The sequence below is a fragment of the Peromyscus californicus genome, unplaced genomic scaffold (assembly GCF_007827085.1).
Source record: "Peromyscus californicus insignis strain IS unplaced genomic scaffold, ASM782708v3 Scaffold_11__1_contigs__length_118956290, whole genome shotgun sequence".
In the NCBI taxonomy this organism is placed as follows: Eukaryota; Metazoa; Chordata; class Mammalia; order Rodentia; family Cricetidae; genus Peromyscus; species Peromyscus californicus.
In genome coordinates this window covers 29590099-29601352 of record NW_026294402.1, presented here as the reverse complement: position 1 = coordinate 29601352, position 11254 = coordinate 29590099, and the positions used below count along the sequence as shown (strand labels likewise).

The window sequence follows — 11254 nt, the reverse complement described above, 5'->3', positions numbered from 1 at the left end:
TCCCCAAGTATTGGGAGAAGGGAATGTGATACAGGCACTTCATTTTGGACTGAGCATTCTGGTCTTTTACTCTCTTAACCATGACTAGTTGGGGGTCTCTATCTTAATTGCCATTTACTGTGAATAACACTTCTCTGAAGGTTGAGAGACGCACTAATCTATGGGTGTAACAATAAGCAATTAGAAGTCGGTTTAATTCTATGTCCATTCAACAGAATGCTCATAGTAGGTTCTCCCCCAGGGCCTATGACTTCTTAGAGCCATAGGATCTAGGCCCCAGTATCGGTGGTTTCAACTTATGGAGTGGGCCTTAAACCCAATCAGAAAGTAGTTAGTTACTCCTATAATAGTTGAACCACTATTGCACCAGTGGTCATTTATTGCCAGGGCAATCATTTTTGTAGCTTGAAGGGTTCACATCTAGGAAATCTTGGTGATTATTTTTCTACCCCAGTAGAGTGCATAGTACCTTCCAGCACTATGAAAGCTAGCCAGTAATGATGAAGCTTCCAGGTGAGTTCCAGCTTGGTGTTTCCTTGCTCTGTGACTCAAGTGTGTGATATTTTCAGCAATATGGTGTTACCCTCAAGTTCTGAAGGGTATCAAAGAGTATTGACAATAGCCTGTAGTGTTTGTGGGTCTGTGGGACTTCACTTGCCCACAACTCCAAATGATGCAACCCATTCCCGGTACTAAGTTTTGTATTTGTTAGACTGTTGTAGCTGGTAGGAGCATTGTCGCCCCATCACAGGGTAACTTCATTTAAACTCTCTCTCTCTCTCTCTCTCTCTCTCTCTCTCTCTCTCTCTATATATATATATATATATATATATATATATATATATATGTGTGTGTGTGTGTGTGTGTGTGTGTATGTGTGTGAGTGTGTGTGTGTGTGTGTGTGTGTGTGAACATGTGCATCTTAAGAAGCTTCTACAGTAGTAGTTTTCCATATGAAGCTTTCAAAATATCTTTACTGTTAGCTATCCCTCATTGTATTCATGCCTCTTCTCCACCCTCCCCTCCCACTCATCATCATCATTTCACCCTTCCTGTACCATTATTCCCCTTCAGCCCTTTATACCACTGTGATCTATCACCCCTCCCTTGAAATTTGCCCCATAGCCCCTTCCTGATTTCCTGACCTCAATGGGTATTGCAAACAGAAAACAAACATCTGAAGATTCACAACTAGCACACATAAATGAGAGAAAACATAGGATATTTGGCATTCTGGGTCTGGTCTACCTCACTCAGAATGATTCTTTCTCGCTTTATCTATTTACCTATCAATTTTGTTTTTAGTTTTTTTAAAAATAGAAGTATTGCTTGACTCCAAAGCCATCCCAAATTGTACTTACAATCCAGGATCTTAATTTTGGAGCTGGGTAACTTAGGTCTTACTCATCAGCATGCTGCACTGTTCCCTTTTCAGACACATAGATGCCATCCAAAACTTTCTGATATCCTTGTTTTTAACTGTTGTGGCTTGCTGAATCAAAGCTGCTGAATTTGAAACAAGTTCAATATCATGTCCTTCAAGGATTAACTCATCCTTCTGGGCTTAAGAAACAGAGCAAGCAACACATGTCCTCATCTGAACCCTGTGATTTATTTTTCATGCAAGAAATCTTGTATTTTAACCAGAGATCCATTCTCCTGAATAATAATGTGGGTGGGGAAGTAGGCAGACACAGCCCTGTTCTTGTAATGGGATCCCAATGTAGCACCCTTGTTCATGTTCTGAACTTGACTACAGATAGTTCGTACAGTAGCCAGTTCCTTTCTCTTTCTTCGCCATTTGTTAAGTGGGAACCTTTTCTTTTTTCTTTGCAAGGAGACTCAGTTCTACATTAATGTGATTGAAGTCTCATTGGAGGTTTCCTCTGGTGCTTTTAACAATACTGTGTACTCCTTCAGAGTGATGTTCACATTTTCTAGTATGTCAACAGTCTGATTGCTGATCCACTCATGTATAATAGGGGTGCCATCCTTTCCTGTGCCCTCGAGTTCAAGTATAGTCCCTAATTTTTTATCTCCCAGATTCGAGGTATCAAGACTTATGTTTAAGTCATTGATCCATTTGGACTTGAGTTTGCAGCTGAAGGTTTTCCTGTGTCCTGCCTGGTCTGTAGCCACTCAGACCCAAGTAAACACACAGAGGCTTATATTAATTAAAATTGCTCAGCCATTAGCTCAGGCTTGCAACTGACTAGCTCTTACATTTAAATTCAGCCTATTTCTGTTAATCTATATGTGGCCAATCAGCTTTTTATTTATCAACCAACCAGAGCAACCCATTCACAGCATGCAGAACATTCCACAGCATGAGTTTTGTGTAGGATGAGAGGTAGGAATCTACTTTCATTCTCATACATGTAGTTATCCAATTTGAGCAGCATCCTTTGTTGAAAATGCTGTCTCCCCTGCCCAACATGTATTACTGGCCTCTTGTCAAATATTACATGGCTGTATGAGTGTGGGCTTATATGTGGATCCTCAATTCTATTCCATTGATTAACTTGCCTGTTTTTATGCCAGTCATATGCTAGTATTACCATAGCTTTGTAGTATAACTTGAAATCTAGAATGTGATACTTCCAGTTGTTCTTTCATTGTTCAGAATTGTTTCAGCTATCATGGATCTTTTGTGTCTCCATATGAAACTTATGGTTACTTTTTCATTTTCTTTGAAGAATTACATTGTAATTTTGGTGTGAATTTTATTGAATCTGTAAATTGCCTCATTTTTTATTAAGAAAAATGTTATCATTCATTTTACACACCAAAGATCTCCCTCTTCTTTCCTCCTGCCTCCCTCTGTCTCCCCCTCCCAGTCTACCCTCACTCCCTCCCACAAGAAGGCAAGGCCTCCCATGGGGAGACACATCCAGTAGAGGCAAGTCCAAGCCCTTCCCACTGCCTCAAGGCTGCACAAGGTATTCCATCATAGGTAGTGGGCTCCAAAAAGCCCACTCATGTACCAGGGGTGGATTCTGATCCTATTGCCAGGGGGCCCCTCAAGCAGATTAAGCTACATATTTGTCTTGCCATGCAGAGGGCCTAGTCCAGTTCCATGCAGGCTCCACAGGCATTGATCCAACTTTCATGAGTTCCCACTAGTTTGGTTTGTTCGTCTCTGCAGATTTCCCCATCATGATCTTGATGTACTTACTCATAGAATCCCTCTTCTCTCTCTTTGACTGGACTCATGGAGCTCTGCCTGGGGTTTGGCTATGAATCTCTGCATCTGCTTCCATTAGTCACTGGAGAAAATCTCTGTGATGAAGTTAGGGTATTCACTGATCTGATTACTGAGGTAAGCCAGTTCAGTTCAGGCACCCTCTCCATTATTTCTAGTAGTCCAAGCTGGGGTCATCCTTGGTGATTCCTGGCAACTTCCCTAGCACAGGGTTTCTCTCCTTCCCCATGATTTCTCCCTCTATCATGGTATCTCTTTCATTGCTTTCCCACTCCATCCCTGTTCCATTTGGATCATACCATTCCTTTATGTTCTCATCTCCTATCCCATACCCTCCATTGCCCACCCCTCATCCCCAGTTTACTCATGGAAATCTCATCTACTTCCCCTTCCCAGGGTGATCCATGCATCCCTATTTGGGTCTTCCTTGTTAGATAGCTTCTCTGGAGTTGTGGGTTGTTGTCTGGTTATTTGTTGCTTTACATTTATTATTCACTTATGAGTGGGTACATATCACATTTTTCCTTCTGAATCTGGGTTACCTCACTCAGGATGATATTTTCTAGTTCTATCCATTTGCCTGCAAATTTCATGATGTCATTGTTTTTCTCTGCTGAGTAGTACTCCATTGTGTTTATGTACCACATTTTCTTAATCCATTCTTCAGTTGAGGGCCATCTAGGTTGTTTCCAGGTTCTGGCTATTACAAATAATGCTGCAATGAACATAGTTGATCATGTGTATCTGTGGTATAATTGAGCATTCCCTGGGTATATGCCCAAGAGTGGTATAGCTGGGTCTTGAGGAAGACTGATCCTCAATTTTCTGAGAAAACACCACACTGATTTCCAAACTGGCTGAACAAGTTCACACTCCCACCAACAGTGGAAGAGTGGGTTGTGAGATTCTGGACAGATGTAATGCAGACAATAAGAGACCATAGATGCCAGCCTAGACTAATATACCCAGCAAAACTTTCAATCACCATAGACAAAGTGAACAAGACATTCTAAGACAAAACCAGATTTAAACAATACCTATCCACAAATCCAGCCCTACATAAATTACTAGAAGGAAAATTCCAACCTAAGGAAGTCAGATACACCCACGAAAACATAGGCAATAGATAACCCCACAGCAGTAAATCCCAAAGAAGAGAAATACATGCACACGCACTTCCACCAAAAGATAACAGGAATTAACAATCACTGATTATTAATATCCCTTAATATCAATGGACTCAATTCACCTATAAAAAGACAAAGGCTAACAGAATGGATACAAAATCAGGATCCATCCTTCTGCTGCATACAAGAAACATACCTCATCCTCAAAGACAGACACTACCTCAGAGCAAAAGGCTGGGAAAAAGCTTTCCAATCAAATGGACTTAAGAAGCAAGTTGGTGTAGCTATCCTAATATCTAACAAAATAGACTTCAAACTAAAATCAATCAAAAGAGATCAGAAAGGACATTACATAATCATCACAGGAAAGATCCACCAAGATGAAGTTTCAATTCTGAACATTTATGCTCCAAATACAAGGGTACCCACATTTGTAAAAGAAACATTACTAAGGCTTAAATCACACATCAAACCCCACACATTAATAGTGGGAGACTTCAATACTCCACTCTCACCACTGGACAGATCTACCAGACTGAAACTTAACAGAGAAATAAGGGACCTAACAGATGTTATGACTCAAATGGACTTAATTGATATCTACAGAATATTCCACCCTAACAAAGAAGAATATACCTCCTTCTCAGCACCCCATGGAACCTTCTCTAAAATCAACCACACACTTGGTCACAAAGCAAATCTCAACACATACAAAAAAATTGGAATAATCTCCTGTATTCTATCAGACCACCATGGCTAAAAGTTAGATTTCAACAACAACAAAAATTACAGAAAGCCTACAATCTCATGGAGACTGAATAATGCTCAACTAAATCACCAATGGGTCAAGGAAGAAATAAAGAAAGAAATTAACGACTTCTGAGAGATCAATGAAAATGAATGTACTACATATCCAAACTTATGGGACATTATGAAAGCAGTGCTAAGAGGAAAATTCGTAGCACTACATGCCCATATAAAGAAGTTGGAGAAATCTCACACTATTGACTTAACAGCACACCTAAAAGCTCTAGAACAAAAAGAAGCAAAGTCACCCAGGAGGAATAGATGCCAGGAAATAACCAAATTGAGAGCTGAAATCAGTAAAATAGAAATAAAGAGAACAATACAAAGAATCAATAAACTAAAGAGTTGGTTCTTTGAGAAAATCAACAAGAGAGACAAGCCCTTATCCAAACTAACCAAAAGACAGAGGGAGAGAGAGAGAGAGAGAGAGAGAGAGAGAGAGAGAGAGAGAGAGAGAGAGAATCCAAATTAGCAAAATCAGAAATGAAAAGGGAGACATAACAACAGACAACGAGGAAATCCGGAGAATCATCAGGTCATACTTCAAACACCCATACTCCACAAAATTGGAAAATCTAAAAGAAATGGACAATTTTCTGGATAGATACCACATATCAAAGTTAAGTCAAGACCAGATAAACAATTTAAATAGACCAATAATCCCTAAGGATGTAGAAACAGTCACTAAAAGTCTCCGAACCAAAAAAAAAAAAAAAAAAGCTCAGGACCAGATGGTTTCAGTACAGAATTCAAAAAAGATTTTCAAAGAAGAGTTAACACCAATACTCTTCAAATTGTTCCTCAAAATAGAGACAGAAGGAATGTTACCAAACTCCATTTATGAGGCTACAGTTATTCTGATTCCCAAGTCACACAAAGATGCAACAAAGAAAGAGAATTACAGACCAGTCTCCCTTATGAACATTGATGCAAAAATACTCAATAAAATATTGGCAAACCGAATCCAAGAACACATCAAAAAAATTATCCACCATGATCAAGTAGGCTTCATCCCAGAGATGCAAGGATGGCTCAACATACAAAAATCTGTCAATGTAATACACCATATAAACAAACTGAAAGAAAAAAACCTCATGATCATTTCATTAGATGCTGAAAAGGCATCTAATCCAACACCCCTTCATGATAAAGGTCTTGAAGAGATCAGAGATACAAGGAACATACATAAACATAATAAAGGCAATTTACAGCAAGCCAACAGTCAACATCAAATTAAATAGAGAGAAACTCAAAGTGATTCTACTAAAATCAGGAATAAGACAAGACTGTCTACTCTCCTCATATTATTCAATATAGTATGTTGTGAAGTTCTAGATAGAGCAATAAGACAACAAAAAGAGACCAAGGGGATACAAACTGGAAAGGAAGAAGTCAAACTTTCACTATTTGCAGATGGTATGATAGTATACATAAGTGACCCCAAAAATTCTACCAGGGAACTTCTACAGCTGATAAACATTGTCAGTAATATGGCAGGATATAAGAATTTGAAGGCCCTGACATTAACCCACACACCTATGAACACCTGATTTTTGACAAAGAAGCCAAAACTGTACAATGAAAAAAAGAAAGCATCTTCAACAAATGGTGCATAACTGGATGTCAACATGTAGAAGATTACAAATAGATCCATATCTATTACCATGCACAAAACTGAAGTCCAAGTGGATCAAAGACCTCAATATAAAACCAGTTACACTGAACTCGATAAAAGAGAAAGTAGGAAGTAGTCTTGAACACATTGGCACAGGAGACCACTTCCTTAATATAACACCAGTAAATTGCTTCTTGTAGGATGCCATTTCCACATTAATCCTTCGATTCCATGAGCATGAGACGTCTTTCCATCTTCTGGTATCTTCCTCAGTTTCCTTTTTTCAGTGTCTTAATGTTTTCATTGTTCAAATCTTTAACGTCCTTGGCTAGATTTATTCTGATATTTTTGATGATATTGTGAATGGAATTGTTTTCCTGATTTCTTTCTCAGCATATGCTTGTAATTAGTGTATAGGAAAGTTACTGACTGACTCTCTCTCTCTCTCTCTCTCTCTCTCTCTCTCTCTCTCTCTCTCTCTGTGTGTGTGTGTGTGTGTGTGTGTGTGTGTGTGTGTGTGTGTGTATGTGTGTGTGTATGTGTTAAATTTATGTCCTGTTACTTGGCTGAATGTGTTTATCAGTTATAGGGGATTTCTGGTGGAGTCGTTAGGGTGTTCTACAAATGGAATCCACAAATAAGCATACTTTGACTTCCTCCTTTCCTTTTTGTGTCCCCCCTTATCTCTCCCACTTGTCTTATTGCCTAAACTGAGACTTCAAGTACTATATTGAATAGGATGCAAGAGAGTGGACAAACTTTTCTTGTTCCCGATTTTAATAAGGATGTTTGGTTTTCTCTTGTTTAGCAAGATGCTGGCTGTGGGCTTGCTGTGTGTATGTGGGCTTGTTGTGATATGCCCCCCATATTCCTGGAAACTCTAGGACTTTTATCATGAAGAGATGCTGGATTATGTCAGAATTCTTTTCTGAATCTGATGTGATGATCATGTGGTTTCTATATTTGAGTCTATTTATGTGGTGGGTTATGCTTAATGATTTATGTATGTTGAACCATTCCTGTATCTCTCGGATGAGGTTGACTTGATCATGGTGGATAATACTTTTGGGTAATCATGAATTTAATTTGCAAGTATTTTATTGAGAAGTTTGACATTCATATTCTCCAGAGATATTGCTCTAAAACTTTCTTTTTTTGTGGGTCTTTGATTTTGGTATCAGAGTGATACTGGCCTTAGAAAAATAATTTGGAAATGTTCCTTCATCTTCTATTTTATCAACTGATTTAAGGACTATCAGGGTTAGTTTTTCTTTGAAGGTAGAATTATGCACTGAGTCTATCTGGCCCCAGACTTTTTTAGTTGGGAGAGTTTTTAGCATTGCCTTTATCTTACTGTATGCCATGGAGCTATGTAAATTGTTTATTTTGTTTTGATGTAGGCTTGGTATACCATATATATCTAGAAATTCATCTATTACTTTTAGATTTTTCCATTTTGGTGAGATATAGATTTTTAAAGTATGTCCTAATGATTCTCTGAATTTCCTCAGTGTCTATTATAATTATAACCCCCCCCACTTCATCTCTGCTTTGGTTAATCTGTATCCTCCCTCTTTTTCTTTTGATTCAATTGACCAAAGTTTTATCAATCTTCCCTTGATCTTTTCATTGCACCGTTAAAAAAATTCTGTTTCATCAATTCCTGCCCTTATTTTGATTAACTATTCATTTTTACTGTTTGTTTCCTTTTGTTTTTCCAAAGCTTTCAAGTGAATCATTAATTTAAGATATCTTGATTTTTTTTTAAATGGGAGCACTTCATGCTATAAGCTGTCGTCTTAAGACTGCCTTCATGTGTCCCATAGATTTTGATATATTGTGTTTTTATTTTCATCAGGTTGTAGCAATTTTTATATTTACTTCTGCAAAAATACATCCCTGACCCAATTCAATAGTATGTTGTTTCATTTCTGTGAGTTTGTGTATTTATGTAGTTTCTGTTGCTGTTGCTATCAAACCTTATTCCATTATGGTCAAATAGAATGCAGGGTGTGATTTCAAAATGTCTACATTTGTTGAGTCTTGTTTTGTTCAATAGAATGTTGATTTTGAGGAAACTTCAGTAGGCTGTCTATAAAAATATCTACTTTATAGAGTTTGGATTCAATATTCTGTAGATATCTGTTAGGTTCATTTGATTTATGATGACATTTAATTCCAGGGTTTCTCTGTTTATTTTAATTTCAGATGTCTTATATGTTGGTAAGAATTGGGCATAGAAATCACTATCAGTGTTTTTAGGTCAATATGTGGTTTTAGGTTTAATAGTGTTTCTTTTATGAAATTAGGTGCTCCTGTGTTTGGTATGTATGAGTTTAGGATTGTAATATCCTGTTGGTGGATTTTTTCCTTTAATGTGTATGATCTGTTTTCCATATTTCTTCTGACTAGTTTTGGTTTGAAGTCATATTTTTTGATATTAGAATGGCTATACCTGCCTGCTTCTTAGTTTCCTTTGTTTAGAATACTGTTTTCTGTCCTTTTTGCCTAAGGAGGAATCTATCATTGCTGGTGAGGTGTTTCTTGGAGATAGAGAAGATGAATTCTATTTTCTAATCCAATCTGCTACTCTGTTTCTTTTTATTGTGGAGTGGAGATCATTAATATTCAGTTATTATTGAAAAGTGTGTGTTAACGCCTATCATCATATTAACTTTGTGATAAGGCCTTGTCAGATCTATCTTGATCACCTGTCCTGGAATTGTTTATTTGTTCCTGGTGACCTCTTGAGTGTGCTTATTCTTCTCTTCAAACCAAAATATGCCAACTAGAATTGTCTGTAGTGTTGGCTTTGTGAATGTTTTATTTCTCCTTTAATTTTAATAGATACGGTTGCTGGGTATAATAGTATCAGTTGATAGATATGGTCTTTTTGGACTTGAGGTAAGTCTTTCAAGACCCTTCTGCCTTTAAATTATTCTGCTGAATAATTAGGTATTATTCTAACAGGTCTGCCTTCATGAGTAACTTGATTTTTCTCCCATGCAGCTTTCAACATCCTTTCTGTATTCTGTATCTTTAATATTTTAACTATAATTTCTTATCTTGTATTATCTCTTCAGTGTTTGATATGCCTTTTATATATGACTAGGCACCTCTTTCTCTAGTTTGGGAAATTCTCTCCTATGATTTCAGAGATGTTATTCTCTATGTCTGCTGTTGTATTAATCTCCTTTTCCCATGCCTTAATTCAGAAGTTAGGTCTTTTCATGGTGTTCCCAAACTCCCTTTCATGTTCTGTTTTTTTTTAATCTTTACTGAGTGATCCAATTCCTCTACTTTGTCTTCCATACTCGACTTTTTATTTTCAACAGGATACAATATGCTGGTGAGGTTTTGCACTGAGAATTTTAACTGGTTTATTAAGCTTTCTTATTTCCAGTATTATTTCCATTTGAATTTTCATAAATCAAAACAGACACAACCTCTTCTCGCTGCCTGAAATTCTCTCCCTATCCCAGACAGAGATGAAGGCCCTCCTGTGTGTGCTCATCACACCTTGTAACATTGTATGTTGTAAATTTTATCCCTTTCAATCAAATTAAGCATTTTAGCAAGGGCATTTTTGTCTTTGTCACAATTATATATATATATCAAAGCCTAACATAGTAACTTGTACATAGTGGACACACACACACACACACACACACACACACACACACACACACACACACACAGAGAGAGAGAGAGAGAGAGAGAGAGAGAGAGAGAGAGAGAGAGAGAGAGAGAGAGAAACTGAATTTCATCCTCCATGTAATTAATTAGTATGTCTTTAAGAACTGATTCAAACATTTCTTCTTCAGTTGAAGCCTTTCTTGGTTACACCAGGAATCCATAACAATTTCTCCTAGTAGATTTCTCTACTTAATATCCTGATTTTCTTTTTAAAAATTATCTACCACAGAATTGAGTACAGAAGGGTGGAGAATATTACTCCACCTTTTGGTTAGTTCAAGTTAGGACTCAACAAAACTACTAGGTGAATAAATTTACTAATTTACAGAAATTGTTTATTTAAAATATTTAAACTCTATTTTTATATCTTGGATTTACTTCCTAATTTCATTTTCCCCTCTGTTTTTATCTTCTTTAAGTTGTTTGACCATAGTTAGACTTATTCCCTTGAATTCTTTGTAAGCTCTTCCACGTTATTTTTATTAGTGAGCATTGCTATGGGACTTTTATTTTTTGGAGGAGATGTGTTATTTTGATTTTTCTTCTTTTCTTTTTTGTGTTGGAAGTTTCACATTCACAGTTTGTTGGCTGAGTGATTTTCTTTCTCTTTCTCTCTCTCTTTCTCTCTTTCTTTCTGTCTTTCTTCCTTCCTTCCTTCTTTCTTTCTTTCTTTCTTTCTTTCTTTCTTTCTTTCTTTCTTTCTTTCTTTCTTGTTCAAGTCATCTTTAGTCTTTCTGCAGAGGTGTGTACAGTGTTCAGGATGAAGCTAATTCATTGTGGGTTTGGATATTGGTTTCCTCTGTTTGT

General features: G+C 37.2%; 1 pseudogene; it reads right to left on the bottom strand.

Moving 5' to 3' along the window:
- Positions 1-1400: 1400 nt before the first annotated feature.
- Positions 1401-11254, bottom strand: part of LOC128102512 (60S ribosomal protein L9-like) — a 33002-nt pseudogene continuing 23148 nt past the window's right edge.